Source organism: Harpia harpyja, chromosome Z, assembly GCF_026419915.1.
Source record: "Harpia harpyja isolate bHarHar1 chromosome Z, bHarHar1 primary haplotype, whole genome shotgun sequence".
Classification (NCBI taxonomy): Eukaryota; Metazoa; Chordata; class Aves; order Accipitriformes; family Accipitridae; genus Harpia; species Harpia harpyja.
In genome coordinates, this window is record NC_068969.1 from 22,208,574 (window position 1) to 22,236,422 (window position 27,849).

The 27,849-nt window shown below is 44.6% G+C and overlaps 1 protein-coding gene across 3 annotated transcripts in view; it reads left to right on the plus strand.

The window, feature by feature from the left end:
* The first annotated feature begins 1,776 nt into the window (after positions 1-1,776).
* LOC128137068 (contactin-4) overlaps positions 1,777-27,849 on the plus strand; it is a 351,999-nt gene continuing 325,926 nt past the window's right edge. The window contains exon 1 of one of the 3 annotated variants that reach the window (XM_052777691.1): positions 1,777-1,795. The gene's annotated coding sequence lies outside the window, so the exon portion shown is untranslated. Of the gene's footprint in view, positions 1,796-2,332; positions 2,486-27,849 lie in introns of those variants that run through there. The other 2 variants (XM_052777698.1, XM_052777690.1) reach the window with 2 other exon arrangements.

Genomic DNA, 27,849 nt, shown 5'->3' on the forward strand with positions numbered 1-27,849 from the left:
TCTTAAAAACCTGCAAGGCAGTTTTTCTTGCCAGATTTATGAAGTATTTTAGACTATTTGCTAAAAAGAGTATGTTTGAATTTTAGACTGGAGTCTTTGATTTCTGACTCTTCTACCTTTGGCCTTATTCATGGATTCGTTTGGGAAAAAAAAGCAGGTGACCTGGTTTGCTTGTTCATTCAGTGGTGAGTTATAGCGCATGCAGAGAAGGTGGCACAACCAAAAGGCTTTTCAGGGAAGCCATCTGTCTGCACACACTGCTTCCATGGGTTTACCTTTCAGATCTTATTTGCTTTTGGTTGCCACCCGGTTGAGGGTGGATGATGTTTTTCCCTGGCGCTTGCATGGATGTTGCATGCTCAGATGGGTTATGATGATGTATTCTACGCATGTTCCTTTTGAAAAATTCGGAAGCATTTTCAGCGTTGATTTCCCTCAAGAGTTATTACACCCCACGCAGATTGGCAGCGCCGTGCCACAGTGACAGGATTTATGAGGTGACCTTGGAGACAGAGGCACTCCCAAATTGAAAACACTTGGCGCTAAACTTGAAATATATTTATTTTGGATTACTGAGCAGTCTCCCACTATTGTATAAATCAGAATGAGATTACACAAATAATACATAACATTTATGTAACGATTCATAGCATGAGGGGATTCTTTCGTACACGGCTCAAGTACAACACTCCTGCCTCCTCCAGATGTTGTTTCGCAGTTGGGTCCAAGGTTAAACCTTTGCTAGGACTCAGGAAAGGCAGCACTGGCCCCTCCTGCCCTCTCCAGGAGCGGTGGACTATGTTTTGGGCCATCCTCCATCACACGGGAGCTGAGCGTTCCTAAGGCACTGTGGGCAGGGGTACTTGGCTGCTGCTCAGGATTGGGCCGACCAAAGCCGGAGAAGCCGCCGGCGCGTTGCTTTGCTCCTGCGCGTAGTGCTGCCCGAGCCCCTCGGACCCGCAGAGGGGGGCTGAGTTTGGGGTGTCAGCGTGTCGCCGGGAGAGCCGCCCTCCGGAGCTGCTCCGGGCGCTTCCCAACCGCCTTTCGGAGCTGGGAGCTGGGCTAATAAAGAGCCGCTGATAGATGGCAATGAAACATCTGAGTGAAGGCACGTCAAGTGCAAACCTGTAAGCAGCAATAAACGCGAATCCAACCTGCACTAATGTTAATTGTCATTCAGTTTATATCGATGCGCAGTTTATTAAACCATAAAGCAAGGCAGCAAGCACAGAGAGCAACTCTAGAGATAATTAAACATAATAAGGGTTTCACTTAATCCCTCAAAACCCAGGGGAGGCACAGTTAAGACTGAATACCCTCTTTGCACTGAAAGGCATTTTTGCACAGCCTTTTACGAGCATTTCCCGGTACGAGATTCCAGAACAGGGGGAAAGGTAGGTCCCACCTTTACTTCTGAATACATTTTTTTTTTTCTTTTCTCTGTGCCTTTAGATCACACTGCTTCTGAAGCCTGAACTCGGACTTTCAAAGCAGTTCGTGGCTTGTTATTTGCATTGCGGTAGCAAGTAGAGATCCTCATGAGGGATCCTGAGACAGGTCCCAGTGCAGGACAGTCGCTGGGCAGAGCGGTGGCGAGGAGGGCTGGAAAGCAGCAGGGATGGTACCTGCGTGTGCTCTTTTCTCTGGCTGGTCTCCTCTCCTTGCACTAGACACTCATTTCTTGGACGAGGAGGGTCAGAAAGGGGATGAAAGGAGAGGGTGGACCAGTCGTGCAAAGGGTTGAGCGAGAGACTGACAGAGCAGGCGGATGAAGGAGGGAGGCAGCTTTTGAAGAGTGAGAACAATTATGGCAAATCGGGGATTAATGCCGGAGGCCGAGGCTGGGGTGGGGGGGAATAAAAAATGCCCTAAGATGTAATTTGGGACTCTCGGGTCCCTCGTTAGTGGGACTGGGACTGGTCGAGGATGGGAGAAAAGCAGGCAGTGGGGAGTCACCGGGCTCCCCCGCAGCGGAGGGGCTACCCCGGGGGCTGCGGGCAGCGGCCGCCTCGGCTCCGCGGGTGCGGATGGCTCCTGCGTCTGCCGGGAACAGCCATCGCAGGGCTAAAAAAAAAAAAAAATTAAAAAAAAAAGGGGGGGGGAGTAGGGCAGGGGAAAACTGCCCCCCCCGCAGGAGCAAACCCCGCGGGAGCGTTGTCCCCGGGGCGGGGGACACGGAGACGGGGCTCCCGCTGCGCGCAAGCAGCGCGGGGCAGCAGAAGGGGTTAAGGGCGGCCGCGCTCCCCGCGGCTCCGTCCGCCCCCCCCCCCGCGCACGGCGCAGGTTTGGGAGGTGGGGTTTGCGCGGCGTTCGCCCGGCTCCCCGGCCGCTGACGCTCAACGCTGCGGCCGCGGGTGGCTGCGGGAGCCGCGTTACTTCGGGGGGCTGCCGCGTAAGGTGGGCGAAGGCAGCGCCCGCACCCGCGGAGCCGAGCATGTGCGTGTGTGTGTGCGTGTCCCGTCCCCCCCCGCCCCGGCCCGGCCAGGTAAGAGCTGGGGCGGTTTTTGCGGAGGGAGGAGGGGAAGCGGCTTGGGGAAACGAAAGGCATGAAAACGGGAAGAAAGAAGGGAAACGGGGGAAGGAGAACGCCGGCGGGGTGCGCGGAGGGGGGTGCCGGGGGGTGCAGGGTTCGGCAGCGAGGGGGGTGTCGTGTCCGCGTCCCCCACCCACCCCCGGGAAGGGGGATGCGGGGACCGAAGGGGATACGGAGACCGAAGGGGATGCGGGGGGTCGGGGCGCGGTTGCCGCCGCTGCCGCCGGCCGGGGGTCCCCGCGGTACCCGCGGAGCAAGGCAGCAGCCGCGGTTCCTTGGCGGGGTGCCGGGCTGGGTTCCCCCCTCCCCCTCCACGGCCGGGGCGGAGCGGAGCGGTGTGCCGGGGTCGGGCAAAGCGAGCCCCGGGCGAGGGGGAGAGGGAACCGCGGTGGAGAACGCGGGGATGGGGCTGCGTGTGTGCGTGTGTCTGCTGGCAGAGGGATGCTCCCTCCCCGGCTGGCAGAAATGCATGCATAACTTTTTGCTTCATCCAGGCAGTGTTCCTCGCTCGAGTTTTAGCTTCTTTTTGCTTTCCCCAGGCTGATGTTGCTTCCGTGTCGCGAGCAACATAATGCAGCATGTTGTTTTATTTATCCCAGACAGGAATGACTTGCTCTCTAAACTACAAATTAAACGATGCTGCTTGCATAACAAGTGGAAATAGTTTGTATCTTACATACTAATCATCCATCACTTTTTAGACTAAGCAAAAGCGGGTTTGGGTTTTTTTTTTTTCCAAGGGGGGTTCAATAAAACAGTCTGATGTCTTGCAGCAACGTAGTCATTTTCCCTTGCTGGATTAATGTGGGCAAAGGATTAAGAGCCAGCATGTTGATTAGGCACCCTGAGGTGCAGGGAAGAAGGGGAGCATTTGGCTGTAGAGAGAAGTCACGTTTTGTGTTTGTGCTTGCACATCCTCCTGTTTACGTGGTTCGGTTCAGGACCTGCATCCTAGCAGATAAATCCTTTAGAGGAGAGCAGGGACCGGTGTAAGCCTCCTATTCAAATGGTCACACTACTCATGAGATCCTTTCTGACACAGCATCTACCACGCTCCCTCCCAGCGCGCCGTGCCGAGCCGCCCATAGCCACCCACCGTGGGGCCGGGGATGCCATGGCCCGTGGCACGTCCCAGTGGCATCGTGGCTGCTGGAGCCCCTTCCCTCGTTTCTCTCGCTCCCTGCCAAGCAGCTCCATCCCAGGTACGCATGCGGTGCTCCAGCCCAGGCTCCCGCACGCTGCTGTCTGCTGTCGTGGGGCTCGATGGCCGGCGCCGAGCATGGGAAGCAGGGTGACGGGGCCCTGCGCTTGGGGCCAGCGTGGTGCACCCTCCAGAAGCCTTTTCTGCTCCTTTACTGGCCAGGACACTGATTTTTTCTTCTTTCCTGGTCCCGAGGAGCTTGCATTTTTACCCTGCGTTTGTAAGTGCCTGGAAACTGCTTAAATGGCTCTTGAATAATCCTTCAAAGTCACCTCCCCTCTTTAATCTAATACCAAAAGGACTTACTTTACATGGCTAATCCCTCTTTTACTTGCTGTACAGCCTCATTTAGAGGTGTGCGCACTGCTAATTTTCCCAAAGCAGCCTGCTTCAGACAATGGCTTCCGCTGGCGTGCAGCAACCTCTCCCTCCTGTGCTGAACTCTGGGCAGAGCTGAATACATCTGACAAGATTTTGCTTGATTTCAGGAGGTGTTTCATCAGATCCCATCAAGTGAACTAAGCCTTACCAGGAAGCCACGCCAAGCCCTTTGTTTTGTGTGTATTTGTAAATAACCACCTGTTCAGAGGGTCCGGAGGATCTCCTGCCCCATGTGTTAGCTAGCCTGGAGGCAGCGCCTGGCTGGCGAGGACTGGAGTAAGGCAGGCTGTGCCTCCAGGTAGTTGGAGTTGAACGATCCTGACAAAACTCCGGTGACTTGGAGATTTTCCCGTCCTTACCTTCTACGGTGGAGTTGAGCTCTCTTCTAGCCCATCTAGTGTTCCCAGAATTTTAAGCTTGTGCTGTTCTACACGATGACAAAATAGATGTTTTGAATGTGAATGACAGCAGAAGAAAAGCTTACCTTTGCAAGAAGCCTCGCTTCTCCCTTAGCATGTAAAGAGTAAACATGATGAAACGATACCGCCTTCAAACCCTAACTTCACATGCGTTAACAGTGATGTCCAGAGCTCCTTAGCCCCTCGCCTGAGGTCACCATAGATGGCCGATGAGGGGCAAGTGTGCCTTCAGCGTGCTCTGGGTGGTGGGAGGGGGTGGGCGTCGTCGTGTCCTCTTCTCTGGGCCACGAGGACACCTTTGGCCGTGGTGTGGCACAAGCCCTCTTGGACGGGTGGTCTCTGAGACCACAGCCGTCCTTCCCTGGGGTGGCCTTAGTTGCATTTCCAGTGTTAATCCCTCCACTGCTTGTTACCCGAGTGCTGAGTTTTAACCGTCAGCTGAGGAGCGTTTATTCTAGAGGGAAAAATAGCAGCACTGCAAGACAGCAAGCAGCTGGTGAGAGAGCCCACCTTGATTCCCAAACTTGCACCTCCTCATGCGTGAAAGTGTTTCTTGTCGTTAGCCGGGTCTTTATATTTAGCGGGATTAACATTTCTTTGTTTTAAAATACACTCCTGTGTTACCCCATCAGGGACAGCTAAGAAAACAGGTGTAAGCTCCTGTACAATTTCTGCCACAGATACAAAACTTCAGAATGATTTTATAGATGTTCTGATGCCACGTGACTTATTTTCCTCAGTTTAGGGAGTTGGCTTTGTCTGACAGTTCTGTGTAGTTAACTTGTTTTAAAAAAAAAAATAAAAATCAGAGGTAAAGACAAGGCAGAGCTGAAGGAAGGATACTAACCACAGGAGAGCTAGATCGTTGCCTTCTTATTTTCTCTCGTGGTCTTTCTGAGTTTTATTTGCTGAAGAGTGATGGAGGTATTGGCTGCCCGTGGCTGGTCTCCACTGGGGGCACGGGTGGGCACAGCCCCGGCGCCGTGCAGGCAGCTCCTGGACTGCAGGCGGTGCAGGAGAAGATGCTATTGCTTAAAAATACTCTGCTGCGTTTGAAAGTTCATAAATCATCACAGGTCTATTTTTAGCCATGTTAGATTAGAGCAAGTCTGGGGTTTCTTCCCACACCTCCGTCTGTGGCCTAAAATGACCCAATAATGTCCCTGTAAAAGCTGTTTACACACTCCTCTGATTTTGCTGGTGACCTGTTGTTCAGCCCCGTTGTTATCCAGAGGATGGGGCTCAATTTGAAGAGAGTTTGATGCAACAGTTGGGAATTTTCCTTCACATGCAGAAACTGGAAGTCTGCTGCTTGGTGCATGAGTGATGTGCAGCCCCTGACAGGAAGGTAATCACAAACACAGAAAAGTAACATGAATCACACGAAATCCACAAATGTCAGCTCCAAAGCTCTAATCTAGGCGCGCTGCCAAGATTTAAACTTGCACACATCTTTACTCTTATCTGCTACAGTGGTTACTCAAATATAAATATGAATATCATGACAGTAGTGATTCATTTTTTTTATTATTAGCAAAGCAAATATATAATGATGACATCCAACTGATTTACTGCTTCATGCGTGTACACGACTATTGCCTGTCCCCTACCATCATCCACCCAAAATGGCGATATTAAACCAAAAGCTCTTGTGTCAAATCTGCTTGCAATCTTGGCATAAATGAGGTTCACATTTCATTATGAACCAAGACAACAGTATTTCCTACACTAAACAGGGGGTTCCAGTACTGTATGTGTTGTACTTGGGAAATAACTTCATTCTTTGCTTTTCCCTAGATACGAGCAGTCACTTTTTATCTTAATCTGCAGGATAAAAATCTATTTCAACAGGACACCAAGAAAAAGAAAGATTTGTTGGGGTTTTTTTTAATTGCTGGGTTAAATCACTGAAAGTCAAACTTGCAGGACCACCAGGGTCAAAGTGTTTTGAAAACAATTAATCTAGTGACTTTGCCATATGCATGATTCAAATTTAGGAAGCTAGAGCATAAGGAGCAAGTTTTGACTCTGCAATGTAAATTGGGATTTTTGCTCAGGTACGTAATTACAGCCTAGATGTATCAGCATGTGGACTTCAGTAAGGTAAGTGATGCACTTATTGCATTATTCCACTTCAAAAAAATGTTTTGGGGACTCAAGAAAATAATCTACAACCGTTACATTTTAAAAATTACCTTTAAAGTTTTGGGTTTTTTTAAATTATCTTTAAAGGGATTTTTTTTGAACTGTGTTAAACAGCTCAAGGCTTCAAAAATGAGGTTCTACCACATTTGTTTCTTCTATTAATTCTTCCACAAGGTCCCAGCTGATCAGCAGTTGATGCTCTATTACTTGAAGGTTTGCTGGAAATGTCTCGGATACAGTCAAACATCTTTTTATTACTGAATAAAAGTTCTGATATATCCAGTACCAAGCTCTCCTAAGATGCATTATACTAAAGATTAAAAGAAAAGTACCACGAGGGTACTTCACCACCTTTTCTCCTCTTTGTTTTTCCAGAGGCTTTGAGCCAGGCTTCAGTGACACTGAGTGGCCACAATCCTGATTAACCATCTCACGTGGGCTTTCCCCATTCTTGTCTGTAGAGCAAGATGTGGTTGAAAGACCAACTGTTAGGCTTGGCTTTCTCCAGATATTTTTTTAATCCAGGAGGGCAATACGACAGCACTCCCTGCTGGTCCTTGTTCACAAGTAGCACAGTCCAAAGGACTCCTCCATCAGTGTCCCCGCACCTCCTGCGGTCTTTCGGGAGTAGTTTAATTTCCGACCTGGTCACCACTTGCATCTCCTGGGATTTCCTAAATTAACGTGCTTCGGAGGTGACTGGTGGAGGGAGCATGGGGGACTGCACCCAGCCAAGGGGACGTGGCCAGAGCTGCTGGGACTTCAAAGAGTTTCCAACAGCTGTTGGCACTTGGTAGCTGCTTGGGAGACAAGTTAGTCCTGAGCTGCTTCTAACTCCATGTTGATTTACCCTTCTGTAAGTTCTATCAGTGTAAGATCTTTGTCAGCCTCAGACAAAATCTGTGTTTATAATTTATTTATATAAATGTTTAGCCGAGGAAGAGATGTGGTATTTAAACCCAATCTACATAAGGTTTAGCAGGTCATTTTAGTCAATTAGAAGACTAAGAAAGGGAACAAATAGCATACTTGGTGTTTGTAATGGAGAAACCTGTATTACGAATGGTAATTTAATCTAAATAGTACTGAATAGCAATAACCTACCAGTGTTTTTTTAACTGAACTGTAAGTGTGTGGTTTATTGAACTCTTTTTATGCAGATAACAAGGTATTATTTGGGAAGACTTACAAACAACATCATACTCAAACAATTAAACACTATTTCCATTTCTATGCTTCCAGTAGTAGGAGTGTGAAAACCCAACTAGCCGTCTGTGAAAGTCCACAGGATAGTGCACGCTGCTTTCCCTGCTCCCTCCCCGGCTCCCCAGCTGTATGTTAATAGTTCTGATCTCCCATTTTTACATCTTTCTAGCTATAGCTATAAAACCTTGAGCAGAGATCTTTCTCCAGTTTGATCCATAGCCACGGTTTGGGCGATCTCCCCCTTCCTGGGTTCTGTTAATGAGCAATCAGCAGAAAAAACGAATTCTGCTCAACCCCCTCTGCTGGGTTTAGTCCCGTTTCCTCCATGCCCATCTTCTGCCTGAGCCACGGTCTGTTCTTCTGTCCCTTTAGGTAGTCCCACGCCACTCACTACCTACGAGCTAAGGGCTGACCTTCGGGGTGGGAGAAAGCCCGTAAGCTGGCCAGGCTGCTGTCAGGCAGGTTTCCTTTCCTTGGACTGGTAGTATTGGGCTCGTATCCGAGCTAGATTCTTCTGTTAACTTAGCTGTAGGTTTGTACCAGGTTTAAGTCAATAATCTTTTATAGGACAGGTTGTATGTTAGCAAAGAACAGGTATGGGTGAGTCGGTGGCAAAACAAACATCCTGGCTAACTGTGATAGTGCTGAGCTGCTCTCAGGGAGATCTTAGCCCACTCATGGCAACCTTGGTTTCTGACACCATTAAGTGTGAACTGCTTGCTGGGCTGAGGCACTGGATCTTCTCCCCTGGGACCTTTAGCGGGACCCTCCCATTTTATATAGCATATGTGTGAGGAACCTGTAGCTGGTGGGCTACCAATGGTGCATAAATTCATTTCATGTGATATTCTTTTTCCATTATATTATTTGATAACACTGTACTTAACTTTGTGTTAATGGTGTGACCCACAAGAGCTGTTTGAAAGACATGCTCGGTGCTGAGCAGAGGGGGGTTCTTCACCTCCCGCACAGAGCACTGAATAGCTTTCATCAAATAAGATTTTTTTATCACTACTACCCTGCTCTTGTAAAATGGAGGCAAAAGCTCTGTATCCTCTTGTCATGAATGAATGGATGAATCTTCTTGGTCTCCTGTCTTTTGGAAAAAAAAAAAAAAAAAAAGCAGCTTCTGAACAGCACTCAACTCCTAGCTTTTTTAAGAGAGTTACTTAGCGTAAGAGCAGAACATTTGCCTAAGAGGGTTTTAGTCCAAGAATGACTTTTCATATTTAATTGATCTGTATTGTTCAATTAGGGAGATGTATAATGCCCTCTGTTGTGCATGTATAGCTGGAAGTAGAAATGAATGAAATACGAAGTACAGCAGAAGGGTAATTTCAAACAGAATCAGCTCGTAGCAATGTACAAAACAGGATTTCAATCCAGGCCTTGATATGCGTGAGCAAATATGAGTTGTGTAAATACATCAGATTGTTAACTTAGACATGCAAATTATTTTGAATTGTAATATTTGTCCTTATTCTGGCCAGAATTCAGTAACCTTTTTGTTCCAAATCATATTTATAAACATTTCCAACTCCTGAATTAACGTTCAAACGTATTTCAGCACCTTACACTTCTCTGGAAACAGCTTGTTTGGGCATCAGAGCCCCCCACCCCGGTTTCCCAAACCCCACTACGCTGTTGAGCGTGGGGAGCTCAGCAGGGCACTCAGCAGGGTGACATGCAGAGACACGAGTGACACCGGTCCCACAGGGTGGCAGCACTCAACCCGCATCACCCGCACGGCTCCGGCTGCCGCCCCAGCAACATCAGCCCCCGGCTTGCGACGGCGCCTCCCACTCCGCATCCCGCCCCGCATCCCTCCCCGTCCGGCACAGAGCACCCGCAACCAGCCCTGGAGCTTTGGGAGCGTGCCCCTCTGCGCTGGCCTTGGAAAGAGCCAGTGCCGGTTTGCAGGCTTTTAGATGGATATTGAATTTTTACGCCTATAACCCTAATCACAATTTCTACGGTATGATTTCCTCAGGATTCCTAGTTCTGAGGAATCCATAAAAAAATGCATCATTTTTCTCCTTGACACCTTTCTTTCATCGGTGTCGTGATTCTCTGTTGACTCACAAAGCCATCCTGCTTCTCAGCTTACCCCTCACTTTTCCCCACTGCTTTTGTACTTGCTGTTATCCATCTTTACTTACACAGCCTGATGCAGCAGGTCCTCTTACATTTTGGCTGACAGGTAAGGGTTTTTTTGTGGCTTGCTCAGCATTACCCTCTCTCTGCTCCTCCCTAGCTCCTTGGGTTTCAACACAAGATGACCAAGAGAACAAGAGGATTCCTCTGTTGGATCCAACACGGTCAGACTTGCTGATAGAAGGCACCGATTACTCAGGAGGAATGATTATAAACTTTGCAGAAATCGGTGCCTGTGCACAGTTTGTGCAGGGAAGCTGTCCTGAAAGGTGCATGGCACAAGGGATAGTTTGTCTGTGCGCACTTCTACTCGATGACTTGCAGGAAGGCTTTCTGGGGACGTATGTGTTTCTGTTACGGGTAGCTCAGCATTCATCCAGTCCAGAAATCCACGTGGCAGAAGAGTTCTGCTTTGCCAGCTCCATTTTCTGTGGGTATCAAGCAGGCATCTCGGCAGGCAGGGATAAGGTCTGTGGGCAGGAGGGACGGGCAGGGCAGATGGAAGGCACTGAGCATCCTTCCCTCTCTGATCTCTGCTGCCACAGCAATATTTTCATATTGTTTGTCAACACTTCCTGCAATGAATATTAAATGAACGTATCACACATTGTTTTACCAGGGAGGCAGAGATGGGAAAAGCAGATAGGGTGCAATGCTAAGCTGGGTAAAGCTGAGTCTGTCCTACGGAGCACTGGTAATGCGCTGCTTTGAGTGAAAGAATTGCTCAGGTGAATTCAGTGTTTGAAGGGTCTCTTCTAATTGCAGGTGTAGGGAAAAAACACTAGTCAAATACATCTGAGAATGAAGAGCGCAGAACGTGGACTGGCTCAATGTTTTCTCTAGTCAAATGGAAAAAAGGAAGCCTAGTATGAGAAAGCTGGAGAGGTCAAACTAATTTGTACTTGCGTGATAATGGGTAATACCTCTATTGTTTATGAAGCTTGCAAAATCTTTCCGGTGTTAACCGCTGTGATATATCTGATGGTGATTTTCAGAAATTAAAAATGAAGTAGCAATTGTTCCACCCCCTTCATGCCTTAATCTGTTTTGGTTTAGGATTCCTTTGGAACGTTACGTATTCTTTACAAATTAGTTAAGATGAAATGTATTCAGTTCTCTTGACTTCAGTATGCTGTGGCTGAAGGAAGGAGATAATTTTAAACAAAAAAATAGTGAGGATGATAAGAGTAAGACTGAAAACCTGCCTGTGTCTTGCTGCTTAAGCATTCTGACTATGTTCCCCTGTTTGTTTATTTTGCTGCAGTCTTTTCTGTTTATTTACTAGGGTAAGTGGAAATTTTATATGCCTGTATAGCTACTGCTAATAAAATAGGAATAACTGGTCACCTCCTAATGCCCCAGACTGCCTTCTGCTGCCTCAGTTATTCAGGCAGATTTGCAGCTGCTTTTAGCAGCCACTGGAAGTTGTGTGAATTTTCCTGGGATTCTAGTTTCTTTCCTGGGGGTAACAATGCTACCAAACTCTGTAATTTTCCATGAAACAGTAGGGAGCTATATCGGGAGTCCCTCCTGGCTCATATACAGCAAGAAGGGTAGGCTCCAGAGGAATTCATTTGCTAGGCTTATCGCTGAGACATTTAATATCTAGAATGATTTAGTATATCAAATTCTAGAGTTTTGGGCTGAATGTAGCTGCATTCGTCATTGTTGCAGAACCTTGACAGTGAACAAAAGGTGCTGCAGGGAACCATAACTCACGCAGTAAATTAATGGGTTCCCGGCTTCGCTTGCTCAGCTAAATGGAAGCTGGGAATGGTGTGGTCTCACTGGCCGAGGGCTTTCCGCAACAAGTGTGCGAGTTAGGAGTTTGCTCGTCCTTCATCCCTGGAGTGGATATTGAAAGTGTAGCCCTCCTGCCAACAGGCTGTGAGTGGCGGTTTTCACTCTTGAAGGTACTTCACTCTGAATGACTTGAAACAGGGGGGGGAAAAACCCCAGCTCGTTAGCTGTTATGGGAGCATGATGCAATTATTTTAACAGGATTTTTTTTTTAGTGGGTGTCCATAGGAAAAAAAGGATTTGATGGAGAAGGGTTCATATACTCTAAATTTTATCATGTCACACTGCAACAGAAAACTTAAAGTTATGAGCACAGTATGTCCAGTAACACTCACAGGGCACATACCATCACTGATAATTTTTGCCACGGGAGAGGTATATGCATTGCAAGGAGGTATTTGATCACCTTCAAATGATGAGTTCTCCCAGTCTGGTCTGGGCTGAGAGAGAGCTTTGTCCATAGACTGCTCTGAATCCCATGAGGCTGTTTTAAACCAGAAATCTCTCCAGGATCCTAAGCAATAGTCATATTTTAGACTTTTGGCCATAGGAGGGCTGCAGCCCCACATCTTCCTGGTCCTGATTTTGCTCTTAGCCCTTTTTTCCAATTCTGCCACCCTTACCAGGATATGAGCCCAATTCCTGAAAAGGTTCCTATCTTCTTTTAGTTGCCAAATTCCTGGACGTGCTGAAAGGCAGGGCGTAGCTGAGAAGTATGGGATGAGGAGAGATGATGCTCTAAACTGACAGTTTAGTTGGTGGTGTGTTTTTTAGGTGGCGGGGGAGGGTCAGCCTGTTTGCAATGATCAGCAGCTCCTGAAACTTGGATGTGAACTGAAGTTGTCGAGCACTTCATCGTGGAGAGCTGACTGTACATTTGGTAATTGGCTCAATCACCCTCAAGGGCTTAGAAATTAAACATGCAGCAATGCCTGAGAAAGCAAATAGATGGAGGGGGATGGATGGCAGTGTGAAGCAGTTTGAAACTGCAGCTGAGTTGCACCAAGAGGGCTTCAGAAAATGTGCAGAACTGGGTAGCTGCTAAATACTGCCACTGCATGGTTTTGGCCACGTCAGGCAGTTTCATGAGCTCTGAAATTGCACTTCTGAAGTTCAGGGAGACTCTGTGTTGTTTGGCACATTAGGCAGCTGTCCAGAGCACCTTTGCAGTGTACTGAGCAGTTCAGTACACCCACGTTTGCTCCTTGGGAGGAAAAAACACCAGAAACCAGGTCACCTGCTCTCACCACAGGTTTAGGTGTGAGCTGGAGATGCCCTTCTGCAGAAAACAAAGCATCATGACTAATACCGTCTTTTAAAAAGCAAAGTGCACTCTAGAGGATGCACGTTTGAAACTGTCTGATTTAAGGCACTGAAATGGTTGTGTGCCAACATGTTCGGAGTACACTGGGATCACGCCATTGCACAGGACCATGCTAACAACATGGATCAAGTGGATTTGGTTGCTGCTCCTCTGTTACCCTCCGTTTGGGGTGGGTCGGTTTGTTGGTGAGGGGTGTAGGGTTTGGGGTTTTTTGGTTTGGTTTCAATCTTGATTCTTCCCTTTGAAGAGCAAGTTTCAAGGTCAGTCAGTGTTTTTCCAGTGTGTAAGTATAAAGTCCGACTGTACCGCGTGATTGTACTGTCTCATCTGCTTTTCTACTTCAATCTTCTGGACCACTGAAGTTAGAAACTTGACAGCATGTGGCAAAAGGTGCCAATAATAGCTCAGTAATACCTTCTTCTGGTTTGTTCAATCCCGTGTAAGTGGGAGCTTGCAGCGGAGCTGAATAGTACATCGTTGGCCAACCTCGGGTGGTATGAGTAGAGTCCTTACAGTAGATTAAGTGATACATCACAGCTCCTGTGCAAACATTATATGGAGGAGCCCATTCTGCAATAGCTAGCATAAATGGACAGGAGTGCAATGTTTGTATTGCTGTTTATTTAATTACTTTAGATTTGCTTCTCTGTATACACTTGCCTGCACGGCCGTGCCTCTGAGGCTCTGCCTCCTCCCGAGCGCTCTGTGCTGAGCAGGAGCGAAGGAGATGGAAGTTGCTTAAAGAAACCGGGACAGGACAGCTGCAGGCTTTGTCGCCTCTTTGCTTTGGGAGAGGAGAGGCATGGGAGTTAGAAGAGGTTGAAAAAGGGCAAAGAGCATGAGGCATGGCAAGAAAACTTCAAAAGGCAAGGATTCTTCCTCTTTCCTCTACTCGGACTCTTCTGTCATTTACTGCTTCGGTGGCTTCATTCACATGGTGGCTCATGCAGTTAGCAGTAAGAATGACGTCCCATAGAAGACTGCGACACGAATGCTTCTCCTCTGCTAGCGCAATCTAAGGAAGACTTGCCAAAAAAACCTGTTTCTCGTGGTTCTGCTGCCAAAGAGGGTCTCTTGCTTCAGAAGAGGAGGGACTGACGGCGGTTAGCTGGACCGTCCCCTTCCTCCATCCCGGGGAGATTCCTCCTGGCTGCCAAGGCAGTGCAGAGGGACGAGGTCGCCCGTTCTGCCCAAAGAAGACATCTAGCGCAGGTGTTTCTGGTTTGCTCCGGGAGCAGGATCCTTCAAATTCTCTTTTAAAAGCATTTAACCTTGCACTGGAATGGTGTCTAAATCAAAACCAGCTCCGGGACCAAACCCTCAGCTGTTACGCTGTCGTCGTTTTCCTTTATTTTAAAGTCAGGAAGTTCTCAGATTTGTGGTGTAAATATACCAGCCAATGCTTCCAATCATTCCCAGTGTATCCAGAGACAGCAAGGCTACCTCTGATAGCCTGCTTGCTATCAGCACGCACTGTATCTCAGAACCATTTTATTATTATGATTATTATTGTATTTTAGAACCATTACCTAAAATATGGAATGTCTGCCCCTAGAAAAGTGGATTATCCTTTCCTGGATAGCTAATTTTATTTCACTCAAGAAAATTTGATTCATATTTCTGCAACATTGCCACTAAACAGCTTTCTAAGCAGAGTCGCAGTGCAAGACCAAATTAGATTCGTGTAGGGAGAAGGGAAATATTGTTGTTGCAAGTGTCCAAAGGGGTTGAAATGAAAATAATCTTATAGATCAAACTGAAATTCAGTTCCGATATTACGGAGATAACACAGTTCTATACCTGAAAAACCCCATCTGTCAAAAATAAACTTCAGGGTCACATTTTAAAATGGCACTTCTAGTTCTGGATCAAGTAGCTTCTCTCTCTGGCAGACCTGGGATGTCAGCCCCATGCATTACCGTGGCACAGATCTTGCAAAGTAGTTTGGGCTGCGTGAGTCTGCTCAATAAAAAAAAATTTTAAAAAGAAGGTGGGGGAATGCTCTTCAAGGATTTATAAAATCCTTCACAAATTGCACCAGTCTGAAATGGCAGATACTGTCTGTCTCGGTGACTTTTGAATAAGACTCCAAAAATTTAGGCCAGACTATAGCTAAGCCCGGCGTCTCCAGGAGGAAATACCTTGTGAAGTTCTGTGGTTTGAAGTAGAGGCAGTTTGAATCAGACTTGAGAACTCATTTGACCTTTGTTACTGTAGTCTCTGAATGGACTTAAAATTTCAGGTCTTTAATTATCCTTGTGGAATTCTCCTGAGCTGGTTGTGTGCTATTTTATTGGAGGCAAAGGACTGAGGTGCACATGTGAAGATGGTCAGAGATACAGAGATATTTAGGCACTTCAGTTTGTAGTAAGCTCTACCCAAATTCTTTGAATTTTAGTGTACTGAGCTATTAAAATTAATAAGTTTATGGCAGAGGAGAAATTTTAACACTTCACTTTATCCCCATTGGATTGCATCATAAGTCTGTCCTATGCTTAACACAGATTTAATTATTTTTGCACCTCTATTTTTGCTTTGGCTCAGCCTTTCCCAACTGCATGAGATTCAGGGTCTCTCTGAATACTTGCTTTAAAACTGCCAATACCTGGGACTGAAAGTATGTTTTTGAGAATGTAATCAAATAGGATCTAGCTGTCTAAACCATTATGAGGAGACCTAAGCATTCGCATAGAAATACTTGACAATAGCTATACTAATGTAATGTCATCCATTAATATTGTGTAAAATATAAAATATCATACAATATTTAAATCCAGCTGCAGTGAATCGTCTATAACTATACTGACAGTATCTAAATTTAGTAACTAATTAAATTCCAGGGAAGAGAAGAATGCATTTCTCCATTGCAATCCACTTCTTGTAAGGACAAAGATTATGTGTATTATCTGTACTTCTATTTTTACGCAGTGTAGTATATTTTTATATATATTAACTATATACCTGTGTTTTCTGAATTTCTACATCTGTATTTCAGCGTCTCGGCTGAAAAAGACCTGGGGACCCTGGGGGATGCAGGCTGAATGCGTGCCGGCGCTGAGGCTCAGCTGCCCTCGGCTCTGGCCCGTGGCGATGAGGTGGGGGGGGAACAGGGACGGGACCGTCCCCCCTCCCTCGGCACTCGTTAGTCCACGTCTGGACCCCACTGTCCGGCTCTGACCCCGCTGTGAGATGGTTGCCGATGGGGGTGGTTGAACTCAGGGGGGCCACCGGGGTGGCAGGGACCATGCCCTGAGCAACCGGGTCTGGATTCGTCCCGACTGTCTGCTCAGAGCATCCTTTGTCCATGACCAGAAGGACTCTTTTCACTGAAAAAGCCAATTCATGCGTTTTCTTTTCCAGCCGCTTCACTGACCAAGCCTCTGGCCGTGGAAGACTCTGCCTTTAAGACTGTGATGAAATTAAGCGTGTACCCAAGCCCTCCCAGGATCAGGGCCAAACACTTTAACTAATTGATGGACTGCTTTATTACTTTAGCCTTTCTAAAGTAAACTGAGTTTCAGATGAACATGAGCTGACTTAGATGTTTTGTTGGAAAAAAAAAAGCCCTTTGAATTGCACTGATTTCCTACAGGATTAACTCGGGACCAGAAGAAAATAACTTCTTCAGCTTCATCCTTCTTTCCCTCTCTCTAATCAAATATCTTTTTTTTTTTTTTTTTTTCCTGTTTGGGCTTTTTTGATTCTTTTGTAGGAAAAAAAGAATCCTCTTAAATTAAACATATAATCTGAAAAGGGGAGGGGAGGAAAGTTGTCATTAGTATTTGTGAACTGAAGTTGGCCAAGTATCCCAAGGGTATTTTGATTTTGCAGAGTATATGTCTGTGTAATTTTTGTAAATGTTTATAAATTAATAATACGACTAGAATAGATGCATTTCCCATAACACCTGCCAGTGTGTGTGAAACAATGCAAAAGTAAAAGTATTGAAAGTTACTGACCCAAATATTGTGTAAGTAAGTTGAGAAGAAAAGGCAAATGGAGGCCAAAAAAGTAAATAGCAGAAAGAGAAGCAGATAACGAGCATCCGTGTTTTGATTGCTGAATGGTACTGTGGTCTTGTAGACTGGTTTGTAGGAAGGATGTCAGTTGTACAGGCAGGATATGGGAGAAAGTAGAATTAGTTTGTTGAAAAACAAGCAGGAAATGTGGGTCCATTTTGGATGGCTCCTCATATTCCACTTTTGCAAATGGCTAAATATATTAGCTGAAAATAGAAGTGTGGCAGAAATAGCAGAGTTACACTGGGCTGCAGGGGGAGGAAGATGCATTAGAAAATAGGATGCGCAGTAGTCTAGAGAAGCGTTGCTTTTTGGAAACTTCCCTTTAAGCAATTTCTTTCTCCAGTGGAAAATGTCAATGAAATAGGACACTCCTGAGAATTAATTTATGACACTTTATTTTTACTAATGATACAACGTACCGAATTATTAAAAATTCTAAAAGCTACATTGGACAGAGTGGTTCGTAGGTGCAAATATGCTTTGATCCAAAATGCTTTTTCCCCCCTCTCTCTTCTTTATAATCCTTTTACTCTTTGGGTCATATTACGTGTCTGAACACTTCCTTAACTTTTTCTGAATCTGAACATGTTTAGAGATCATAAAACTGCCTTTGAGGTGACTTTGATGGCATTAGGAAGGGAGTAAAGTGGTGGTGTGTCAGTAGTATGAGTGGGCTGGACTTCTGATCTGGGAGAGCATTTCCAGCCCTCCAACGTGATGGCATGTTGTTGGCACAGATACCCATTATCATTGGTCACAGTTAAGTTTCATAAAGTCTTAAATACCTTCCACATGTTAGCAACACTGCTAACATGAATGTAAAAGCACTGTAAAGTTTTTTTAAGACCAATATTCATAGCTGAAAATGAATTCCTGCTGTTGTCAACCGATTCATTATCCTCTTCATGAAGAAAAAGGAGATTCAGCCTTCTGCTGTGAAGGTTCCCCGTCCATTCATCTCCTTAGCCACTGTCACTCATCCCCTTCATTTCTGAACCTTATCATTTTGTATTCCAGTTATTGGATTTGATCCATCCATCAGCTGTCAGTAACTTGTCAGAGACCCCGGACACTTCCACATGTATTTTCCGTGCAGGTCATGCCAGAAGAGAGGAATATTGTGCAGAGAGGGCTGGGCAAATCACAGGCTCGATCCATTTTTGCTGTACTTCATCTTCAGATTCGCCTTTTTCACCACTTTCCCCCAGAACAGAACCTGAGAATTTGTAATGGGTAATTTTCGATTTGTGAGGAGTTTGTGGGTTTCTTTCTATGCATAGACAAACACTCCTATCTCAAACTGTTTTGACAAAGCACATAAGGGAAAATTCTGCCCTCCACTACACAAATAAAAAGGAGGGTAAAACTTTGCCTGTTGTATTTCTTCAGCTGAACTTGATGATAATGCTTAGAGAGAGGTTTCCATGGTGAACATAGAAAAAATCAAAACTGAAAACTGTTTTCTTTTGTGTATTTGCTGCTATTGTTTTTAATGGTCACTGTTCTGCACATTTAACAGTCATTATCCACACCTTCTACTTTGCAAATACATTTACATATTTTAAATCAACATTAGAAGGGAAAAATCCATGATTTGCCTAGGGCTGCTTATGGTTTTTTATTTTTTAATGTTGAAATGCTCAGGATATCCTCCGGTGGGATCTGTCAGAAAGGTCTCTTCTAGCAGCCAGCTTTGCTTATTTGATAACTTTGTGTATTGATTCCTTACATCACCTGCTTCTTACTCACTTAGGCTATATTTCATTTCTGTTCCTTCTTCTGTTGTAAAAGTACAAAATGAAAACCTGGTAGCAGTTTCTTGCTTTATTCATGATTTTTCCCTGTTGGAGCCTCATGTAGTACATTCCTTGTCTGTTCACCAAGCACTTTATTTTTTTTCTTGAATGGAAAGATTCTGGCTTGGAAGCAGTAAACTTTTAGTCCAGATTATTGAGAGCCACGCTTGTAGCCTAACCAAAGCATCCAGGATGCAGATGGATTTCCAGCATCGCTTTCTGCATCTTTGCCCGGCTCTGCGTGTGTCCCACGAGTATGACACGGGGACACTTGTGCAGGGCCACGGCTAGGGAGCCCTTAGCCCTGGTACCGCAGTCCTGATTCCCAGGACTTCTTCATACCTAAAGCATTGGTGACGGGCCTGCCAGTATCCATCAGTTCTCAGTTTGACATCTTACTCATTATTATTTTCATTCCCTTAGGAGAGAAAATGTCGCGGTGTCATCTTGAGAGCCCGTTACTCCTCCGTGCCTTTCTCCAGGTCATTTCTGTGTCGGTCACGGGAGGCTGCAGCCTGGGGAGCGTGCTCCTGCCTGCTCTTGCTCGCTCCTGCCTGCGCTCTCGCTCGCTGGGAAGCGCTGCCTGCACTTGTTCCCGCTGGAATCGCGCCAGTTGTTGCTTTTTCTTGCATTGTTTCGTTGTAGTCGGATGCTGAAATCCTGCTCTTGTTCCATCTCAAGTAATTAATTAGTCCAATTTCCATTTTAAATTTAACTCGAGCTCACTAAAAATTTGCCAGCCCTGCCAAAGTGCTGACATGTGTTTTACCAGATATTTGTCATGAAAGTCTTTCAAAATAATTCCCAGATAAAAGTCAAGTACAGTGAACAAAATGCTCACAATAATCTTAAGTGACTCTGAATACTTAGCTGTGCTGATGAATAATGGAGAAGGTGTTCTGGAGAAAAAAAGAGGATGCGAGATTACTATTAATTTTCCTTAAACCCCTTTGCCAGGCTCTTGGTTTTGGCCTTGCTGCAGGAGATACTCAACATCTCACGAAGCAGTGAAATCTGTAGGTAAGGAGATACTGTATATGATTAAATACCTGACCTGAATGACCTCAAACCTTGTTGAGCTGGTGCCTTGGGGGCAATGTTACCGTCCTGAGTAGATGCAGTTCACTGAAGATGAATTTGAAGCTTTTACCCAGTATACATAGCAACTCTCTGTTGCTAAATAAGAAAAAAATGTAAAAACTAAGAAAGTAAATTATATCTATTTACAACCTGTACGTATAATCTCAAGGTGGTACCATCGTCTGTATCCTCGAGTGGCAGTCGTGCCACGGCAGCACGGGATCGCTGCCGCTCTCGTTAGTGGTTGTCCCTTTAAATGACTGTCACTGTTGTCTGACAAAATTTAAAACATTAACTTGTTAAATATTGCCTGTTTAATATACAGTTCTGTGTGATTTGACAAATGGATTTCTTGAGTTTAATGCGGAAGAGAAGCTAAATGAGTTAGTAAATGTTAATGTGTCCATGTTCTTCCTAGATAACTAGTTGCCCTTGGGACAGTATCAATAAGTGGCATTTATATGATATTATGAATGTGTTAATTATGTGTAGACAAAATAATGAGTAAGCAAAGGTCAAGGACAAATGCAGTTTCCCCAGAAATACACATCAAAGACCCTCTAATATTTAAGTCATTACCATTATTGAATATTCAGTGTAATTTAAATTATGTGCATTTTTTTCATTGCATATATTTTTAGGCTAGAAGATATTGAGCAGCTTTAAGGGCTGTGCAAATGTTTTGTAACAAAATTCAGCAAAACTTCAGCAGTGGCTGGACTATATTTTCCACATCCATTGGTTAACTGCCAGGTAGAATTTGGGATTGATTTCTTGTTTGAGATGTAACCTTGTGATGTTGGGTTTTTTTTCTAAATTTGAAATGAAGGAAATGAAAATGTGGCCATGCTGGCTATTAAACTGCTGAACCTTGAAACTCAATGCAAATCAAAACAAAATGCTCTTGAGACCATAAATACCCAACTTTGCCCTAGTTCATTGGGCTGTTCATTATCAATGCACTTTTAAAAAGCGATGCTGTTAGCATGCTGGAGATTTCAGCCTTTGCTTTTCACTAGCAAGCCATAAGTACAAATACCTCTTTGGCAGGGACCCTTCTGAAATCCAGTGGTTTTTGTGACGTGAGGCAAGAGGAAAACGTAGCTGATCAATACAGTCATTAATTAGAAGGAAAGGTTCAGCCATGACTTTTACTTCTAAACTTTTACATATTGACATCTGGCAAAAGAGTTAAGAAGTCAATAAGGATCTAAAAGTTACTGTACTGTTAGGTTGCTCACTGAGAAATAGCAATTAAGCCTTCTCTGTCTCCCAGGACCTTCTCTCGCAGGTGTCTGGAAGCATCTCACTACCAAACAAGATGCTGTTCATATATGAAATATTCATGTTATGACATCAAAACATGTTGCATATTATTTCAGTACGGTAGGCTGAAATTAGATTCACATTTTATTTTGCTTATAAATGCCTGTCAGAGTTGCTAAATCAGTTTGCCTTTGCTGTCTTGAAATAGTGTCAGTTTGAATTTCCTTCATGCTGCATATTGTTTTGGGCAAAGACACATTACTTCTATATTCAAGATGGAGTGCCTCGTACTCCTTAAATAAAGGTGAAAAAGCCCAACAATTAAGGTTATTTAAAAAAACTTTCTGGGTGGCAGCTTGGACCCCTTTTAAAGTGATACAGAACCTACCAAATGCTGATGCATCGTGATCTTTGCTTCCCCCCTTGTGCCAGTATCATGCATATGGTGCACAACATATTATTAATGGTTGTAGGGTATATAACAAGGCATTCTGGGGTCTAGCGCTGATGAAAGTAGAGATAAGCTTTGAGTACCAGATTTTAGGAGTTCCTCAATACAGCTGAGGAAGGATCAGATGATTTCAGCGGTTGCAGCTGCCCTGTGAGTGTTAAGCTTAGGCTGTGGATGCCTGGGCCATGGGACACGGGCATCTGCATCCTTCAGACTGGGTCAGTGGGTCCGAGAGGAAATCAGGGCAGAGATTTGGTCTTTACCGGTCGGCGAGCTGTCTGTTACGGTGGTGGCATGACACAAAACCCAACGAGCAGCAGTGCTAGGCTCCTACAGACCACTCTGACACGTAAAAGCATCTGACAAGGCTGTGACCGGGTCCTTTAAATCAGTAGGCAGGGGAATTAATGCACTGTTAGCTTTTTTGGCAGTGTAATATTGCAGTCATGCATAAATAATCTCATCTTAGTTATCCTGTTGCTAAAAAACCCAGCTTCTGTCCCTAGTCTACCAGGCATTTGCATTAGAAATATCCCATCAGAGAAGCTACACGTGCTTGAAAACAGCTATTATTTTCTTCCCTGCCTCTCTCCTGTGTTCTTGTCACTGTCCTGGTTTCAGCTGGGATAGAGTTAACTGTCTTCCTAGTAGCTGGTACAGTGCTATGTTTTGAGTTCAGAGCGAAGAATGTTGATAACACTGATGTTTTCAGTTGTTGCTCAGTAGTGTTTAGACTAATGTCAAGGATTTTTCAGCTTCTCATGCCCAGCCAGTGAGAAAGCTGGAGGGGCACAAGGAGTTGGCACAGGACACAGCCAGGGCACCTGACCCAAACTGGCCAACGGTGTATTCCATACCATGTGACGTCCCATCCAGTATAGGAACGGGGAAGTGGGGGGGCAGAGATTTCGCCGCTCGGGGACTGGCTGGGTGTCGGTCGGCGGGTGGTGAGCAATTGCACTGCGCATCATTTGTACATTCCAATCCTTTCATTATTGCTGTTGTCATTTTATGAGTGTTATCATTATCATTATTAGTTTCTTCTTTTCTGTTCTATTAAACCGTTCTTATCTCAACCCACGGGTTTTGCTTCTTTTCCCGATTTTCTCCCCCATCCCACTGGGTGGGGGGGAGTGAGTGAGCGGCTGCGTGGTGTTTAATTGCTGGCTGGGGTTAAACCACGACAGTCACCCAGCCTGTGCCTGCGGCTGCTCCCACCTGCCCTGGGCAGGTGCCTCTGCACCGCTGCCTGCTTCGGATCAGGGGTCTGTGGGTTTGGAAGACACAGTTCTCCTCAGAAGCCACTTTCAGTATATATATATGTATATATTTTAAAATTAAAACCAGCTTTTTAAAGTTTAGCCTGCCTCCTTTTCTGTTTTACTATTACCCTAAGTGTACTGCTGAAGTTTTTAGTGCAAAAGTGCCACTGTCTTGTGATTTTCCCTGGATTTCCCTTGGTCTTTGAACGTAATTCTTTTTAATTACTACCAGCAGATTTTGTAAATTGAGGGTATATAGTTTGTTGAGGTTGCTGTTTTCATTCATTGAATATAATCATAGTATAATTCATAATATATAATAATATAATTAATTTTATTTAATATAATCCAAACAAGCATAGCAGCTGGGCTATAAAGCCTTCAGATTACTCTCAGCAATAGCTCATGGGATCTGCAGTAGGTCTGGAGCGAGGCACAGAGGCTGAGAGATCTACAGACCCAGCACAGCCCCTGGCAGGCGTCTGCTCCTGTAATGGGGGATTTGTTAGGTGCTGCACCGGGTCCTGCACCCCCTGTGTCTAACTCGACTCTCATCATTTGTCTCCTGCTATATGCTGCGATATCTTTTCAAGATCCCTGAAGTGCCTGTGTGCCTCCTTGGTATGCTCCCGGTTGTTTTCAAGGACCTGCTTTTAAGATAAAATCCCATCTGCAAAGCTCCAGCCTCGACAAAACCTCTGTACTGCTCTTTTCGAAAAGTGAGGCTCTCGTGATGAGCTTCTGCGTTTTTCATTAGGAGAGGCTTTCCAAAAAGATTTTTCTGAATGATTTCTTGATAGCTGGCAATCTCCCGAATCATTTCTCATACAGAAATTGTTCTTCAAGGTGTTTTGTTCTGGTAACAACTGCCACCAAGCTTGGTTTGTCACAATTTCCAGCCTGTAACTTGGAAAGCGGTGTTGTCTATAGGACTGGTCTGAGGGCCCACCGTGGTATTTCTTGCTCTGAAGGAGTCAGCGGGTCACCTCATTTTTTTCTGTGCCTCTGTGTTTTCCTGCCTGGCTTTGTGGGTTTTTTTGGTCTATTCCTTTGGGGTCCGATAGTCTTTGAGCTTGAACAATGTGGCCGGTCTGAGCTCTGTTTTAATCCAATGATAAATAGTTAATTTTGGAGGTTTAGGTTGACAGCAAGCCACCTTGGAATGTCAGACTGCAAGACTTTGGTTTCTTTCTATAATCAGATAAGGAACAGATATTTCCTGTAAATCCTCCCCCAGTGTTCAAGTCATACCATTAGAGCATTAAGTCAGATACATGACACCCAATTTCAGAGTAATTCCTGAGGAAAAAGCACATTATATTTTTTAATGGGCTTCCCAGGACTTACTTTGTTTCTTCCTGATGAATATGAATTCCAGCAAGTTCATCTGAATTCTGACCTTCAAATACACAAAGGCTTTTTTTAGAGCAAGAATATGGTCTTTAAAATTAAGTACTGTCCACGTGAATGTCTTCCTCTCTTCCTTTAAAATCCCCTTAGAGTGCAAGAATAGAAATGTTGTAAGTCTTCCTAAAATTCATCTATGTATTTATTATGAACTACTTGCATCTTATAGAAATACTATTCATGTCAACCCGACCAGTACCGACCTTTTCTTTCCAAATGGCTTTATTTGGATTGTGTGCTGCATACACTATCGTCGCTTCTCTTCATCTCCTTTTCTTCTGATTGCCAAGTAACATCAAGCAGATTGGAGAAACTTCTCATAATGTACTGTGTGGCTTGCTATAACAGTCTTTCCCAAGCACCTTGGTTGAATAAATATCCATTGAATAACTGAAGAATGCATTCATATTCTTTTTATTTTGATTTATGTTCTATCTTCCTATCTGTGCATCTTCAAGAGTAATTGCCAGTTTTCACCTCCTACCGAGAAAGTACAATAGAGCTGAAGAATAAGTAAAATGCGCTCTGTTTCTCTGCCTCTCTTTTGTAAGGGAACCTTTGTATTCTTGCCCATGCATACACTAATAATTTGCAAACTGAAAATCATAACCTCATTCTCAGCTGGACTTGCTGTAAAAAGCTGCTCGTATGCTTTCTGTGTTTCCTTTCCTCGCGACACTTGCCAACTGGAGACCTGTACATATGGCCCGTTCCCCTTTACGAAATAAGTCAGTCCAACTGTGATGTAGTAAAGGTATCCCAAATGAATACAAAGGTTGGAGCCAGTATGTTCCCTATTATAGACATCATATTCCCATGCACTGCTGATCTGATAGCAGCCAGACTATATGTCATGCATTTTAATGATCCTGCCAGTACAGCATCTCTCCGAGGATTACTGTGCGGTCTCCCCATGATGGGTGGCAAGTTCCTTTCTGTCATCTGATACAGGATGCTGTTAGGGGTGACTGCAGTGTGAAATATCTCTGCGTGTTGGTAAAATACCGCATTAGATTTGAAAACACTCTTGAAGCGCTGGCTGTCATTGCTCTGCAGGGACCTTTTCTTAATCTGAACAATAATAAGGTCAGTTGGGTGCAGCATGATTCTTCCATCAATTAGTCCAGTCATACTTCTAACAAGCGATATATAATCATGCATGTTTAACCTGCAGGTTACACGGCCTAGCTAGCTGTGTGACCTACAGATCATAGAGCTGATAATTTCTTATTTTGTAAGCAAAAAATTTAATAGAGATTTCCAGTTGAATTGTCCCGTCTTACACGTTCAGGTTCCTACCTAGTTACTAATCAAACCACAGAAGTAAAGCGCTTGTCATCTGGACCACCGTGCCTTGGTCTTCTACCTGACCCCTCAAGGAAATGAAACCAGAAGCACACTTTGCTTGTGAGCCTTTCCTTTCCATATTAAGCAAAAAACCAAGCTCCAGGTGACCTGCTCACAACGGGTTTCTTCTCAACTTTCTCCTTGCCTGTGGCCATGAACACTGGAAGATCTCCCTGCGTGCTGACGGGTATCTCACTAGCTGCAGAGATCTGTGGAGAACAAGACACGCAAGCCCCTTTCTCCCTCCCTCTGCCGTGTTGCAGGCTTCTGCGTTCGATCTTAGTTCAGTTCTTACCTGTAGCACCAAGATACACCAGGCTTTGGCTTGGAAGGGTGTGATGTAAAGCTGTGACACAGGGGAAAAGGTCCACGTGCTAAAAAGTATTTTCAAAGCTATTGGAGTACTTGGGTTGGATTTATAAATTACTAAAAAAAAAAAGAGTTACACGGTTATCATTTGAAAATAACAACTTTTCTCATAACAAAATGGCATGTTATGTGAGCCTGCAATAATTCTGCATCTTTGTGACTACCAGCAGGGAAAAAATAGTCAGAAAATTACCATTCTACTTGAAATTCACTATCTCTGAACACCCTAAAAATCCTGAAGATCTCATTTATGCAGGCATTCAGTGCTGCTTAAGCAAGAGATTCTGCCAGATTGTCCAGTGTTTATGCACTTCCCATTGGATCTCTTCATGTGTCAAATTTGTGGAGCTTAGGTATGTCATTGTGGGGTACAAAAACCTCATTCAGAGAGAATTGAGACCTCAGTTTCTAATAAGCCTTCTGGCATCATTTTCTTCTTTATTGAGGAAATAATAAAAACTCAGCCATTTAGACTACCAAACTGTCCTCTTTTTGCAATGTGCAGTTGTAGTATTAATCAGTACATGCCTCAACAACCCTAGGAGGAATTCATTATTTCTGTTGGCACAGCATGGTGTACTTTCCCCTTCCACTTGAAATACGTTTCTCGCTATTTGCAGGATGATGTTTGAAAAGTTTAAATATAAAATGAAAAAGCAAGGGTCATAAACCAGAAGGCAAAAAAAATCTCAGCTCTTGCAGATTTATGTTGAAAGTTACTTTAAACGGTTGAGGTTGGCCATGATGTTCTGAGTGCTTATACCAAAGAACAGGTTACTGTTCTCTTCCTACACCGTGTTGCCATGTAACTGCCTAATTTGACACTAAGTGTTAAATTATCTGTCGGACTTCTGACTTTTAGGTCGGGTGCATTTAAGCAAAACTGTCCCATCAACTGAATGGCATCTCACAATCCTGAAGTTGTTATAGCAGGGCTAAAATCAAGAGCTGATTCAAGTTTACTGACCACACGCAGGCTGGTACACCAAGCCTACTAGCTGCTTCACATAATCCCAAATCAGCAAAACACAGACACAGAATGCTCAACACGGGCAGTAATACAAGAATATATAAACGTCATTACAAGGTCAATGTAGCTAAACTGGTATCCTCACTGTATTATAAGAAAGTAATGAGAAACACCTTCAGCCTCAAACAGAAGTCAATAGAAAATCAACAAACGGATACCGCAGACATCCTTTTTCTAGCAGGCACTGGGGACAACAGGCAGACGCTCTGGAATAACATAAATACACACGCACAGGCATGCACAACCTTTAAGAAAAGGACAAACACATTCCAGTAAGCAGCAAAACCACCCACTGCTGTTATTTTATGAATAGATGGTAGATTTGCCTTCTGCATGTTGGTGAAATAATGAAAAAATCCCAGGATTTTGAAGGCGTAAAATTGCAGACAATTTATGTTTATAGCTGTAGATGGCCACACAAGTGATAGTAAATTGAGTGCCGGATGGAGCTAAGAGGAGAGGGAATCAGAAATGCAAGTGAAAGATAAGGTTGTAGAAATTTCTCTCTCCAAAGCTAATCAGAAGTAAGTATCCTACTGCCAGCGGCACGGAGAATGTTTCAGATAACAGATAGCGATGGAAATTATGTAGGATAATTATGTCGGAAATAACAGCAAAGGGGGTGTGTGCTGACTCAGAAAATTGTCACCTACTTC